Source organism: Arachis stenosperma, chromosome 10 (assembly GCF_014773155.1).
Source record: "Arachis stenosperma cultivar V10309 chromosome 10, arast.V10309.gnm1.PFL2, whole genome shotgun sequence".
In the NCBI taxonomy this organism is placed as follows: domain Eukaryota; kingdom Viridiplantae; phylum Streptophyta; class Magnoliopsida; order Fabales; family Fabaceae; genus Arachis; species Arachis stenosperma.
Genome location: NC_080386.1, coordinates 74,730,371 through 74,733,072, shown reverse-complemented (window position 1 = coordinate 74,733,072; position 2,702 = coordinate 74,730,371). Strand labels below are relative to the sequence as shown.

The 2,702-nt window shown below is 38.2% G+C and overlaps 1 non-coding gene across 1 annotated transcript; it reads left to right on the top strand.

The window, feature by feature from the left end:
- Positions 1-204: 204 nt before the first annotated feature.
- On the top strand, positions 205-312 carry LOC130958248 (small nucleolar RNA R71). Its single transcript, XR_009077380.1, has one exon. It is a non-coding gene; the product is annotated as a small nucleolar RNA R71 (small nucleolar RNA).
- The last annotated feature ends 2,390 nt before the right edge of the window (positions 313-2,702 follow it).

Here is a 2,702-nt window from a genome sequence, read left to right as displayed (position 1 = left end):
TCCTTTCTTCTGACTTATCCCATTGTTCACAGGATTCCTTTCAGAAGTGTACATGAATTGGTTATTTGCAACCATTTCAATTAGTTCTTGAGCTTCTGCAGGTGTCTTCTTCAGATGAAGAGATCCTCCAGCAGAGCTATCCAAAGACATCTTGGATAGTTCAGAGAGACCATCATAGAAAATACCTATGATGCTCCATTCAGAAAGCATGTTAGAAGGACATTTTCTGATCAATTGTTTGTATCTTTCCCAAGCTTCATAGAGGGATTCTCCTTCCTTCTGTCTGAAGGTTTGGACTTCCACTCTAAGCTTACTCAATTTTTGAGGTGGAAAGAACTTTGCCAAGAAGGCATTGACTAGCTTTTCCCAAGAGTTCAGGCTTTCTTTAGGTTGTGAGTCCAACCATGTCCTAGCTCTGTCTCTTACAGCAAAAGGGAATAGCATAAGTCTGTAGACCTCAGGGTCAACCCCATTAGTCTTGACAGTGTCACAGATTTGCAAGAATTCAGCCAAAAACTGATGAGGATCTTCCAATGGAAGTCCATGGAACTTGCAATTCTATTGCATTAGAGAAACTAATTGAGGCTTAAGCTCAAAGTTGTTTGCTCCAATGGTAGGGATAGAGATGCTTCTCCCATAGAAGTCGGGAGTAGGTGCAGTAAAGTCACCCAGCACCTTCCTTGCATTGTTGGCATTGTTGTTGTTTTTGGCTGCCATGTCTTCTTCTTCTCTGAAGATTTCTGTTAGGTCCTCGGAGAGTTGTGCCTTAGCTTCTCTTAGCTTTCGCTTCAAGGTCCTTTCAGGTTCAGGGTCAGCCTCAACAAGAATGCCTTTGTCTTTGTTCCTGCTCATATGAAAGAGAAGAGAACAAGAAAATGTGGAATCCTCTATGTCACAGTATAGAGATTCCTTGAGGTGTCAGAGGAACAAAAAAATAGAAGAAAGAGGTAGAAGAATTCGAACTTAGTGAGATAGAGTTCGAATTGTGCATTGAGGAGGAGTGATACTCCATAAATATAAGGATGTGAGAAGAAGGGAAGAGATTTTTCGAAAATTAATTAAAAAGATTTTAAAAACATTTTGAAAAAGATTTTGAAGAAGATATGATTGAAAACTTTTTTTTTTTTTGGAAAAAGATGTGATTTGAAAGTTATGGTTTTTTAAAAAGATGTGATTGAGAAGATATGATTTGAAAAACAATTTAAAAAGATTTGATTTAAAAAATTAATGACTTGCCTAACAAGAAAAGATATGATTCAAACATTAAACCTCTCTCAGCAGAAAAGGCAACATACTTGAAATGTTCAATCAAATCATTAATTGTTAGCAAATATCTTTTGAAAAAGGAAAGAAATTGATTTTGAAAAAGATTTGATTGAGAAGATATGATTTGAAAAAGATTTGATTTTGAAAAACTTTGAAAACTTGAAAAAAAAAATTTGCATTAAAAACAGAATCTTCCCTCTTGTGCCATCCTGGCGTTAAACGCCCAGAATGGTGCACATTTTGGCGTTTAACGCCCAATGCACTACCTTTTTGGGCGTTAAACGCCCAACCAGGCACCCTGGCTGGCGTTTAAACGCCAGTCTGTCCTTCTTCACTGGGCGTTTTGAACGCCCAGCTTTTTCTGTGTAATTCCTCTGCTGCATGTTCTGAATCTTCAGTTCCTGTACTATTGACTTGAAAATAGAACCAAGATCAAATAAACAATGCATGCAAGACACCAAACTTAAAATAAGACACTAGACTCAAACAAGAAACATAAAATATTTTTGGTTTTTATGATTTTGTAAAATTTTTTGGTTTTTTTTTTCGAAAATTAAGTGAAAAAGAAAATAAAGGTATCAAAATTCTTAATGAGAATTCCAGGAATCATGCAATGTTAGTCTAGAGCTTCAGTCTAAAGGAATTAGACATGAATAGCCAAGCTTCAGCAAGACATTACATTCAAGAGCTAAATTGATGATAATCAACCAACTTTGGTGATGATAAGAACATCACCTTGAAACACTAGAATTCATTCTTAAGAACTCTGAAAAATACCTAATCTAAGCAACAAGATGAACCATCAGTTGTCCATACTCGAAACAATCCCCGGCAACGGCGCCAAAAACTTGGTGCACGAAATTGTGATCATCAATGGCGCCATCAACATAGTACGCTCATTGCAATCTCAACTCTTTATCACAACTCCGCACAACTAACCAGCAAGTGCACTGGGTCGTCCAAGTAATAAACCTTACGCGAGTAAGGGTCGATCCCACGGAGATTGTTGGTATGAAGCAAGCTATGGTCACCTTGTAAATCTTAGTCAGGCAGACTCAGATGGTTATAGATGAAATATGAATAAAAGATAAAGATAGAGATACTTATGCAATTCATTGGTAAGAACTTCAGATAAGCGAATGGAGATGCTTTGTCCCTTCCGTCTCTCTGCTTTCCTACTGTCTTCATCCAATCCTTCTTACTCCTTTCCATGGCAAGCTTATGCAAGGGTTTCACCGTTGTCAGTGGCTACCTCCCATCCTCTCAGTGGAAATATTCAACGCACCCTGTCACGGCACGGCTATCCAGCTGTCGGTTCTCGATCATGTCGGAATAGAATCCAGTGATTCTTTTGCGTCTGTCACTAACGCCCCACAATCGCGAGTTTGAAGCACGTCACAGTCATTCAATCATTGAATCCTACTCAGAATACCACA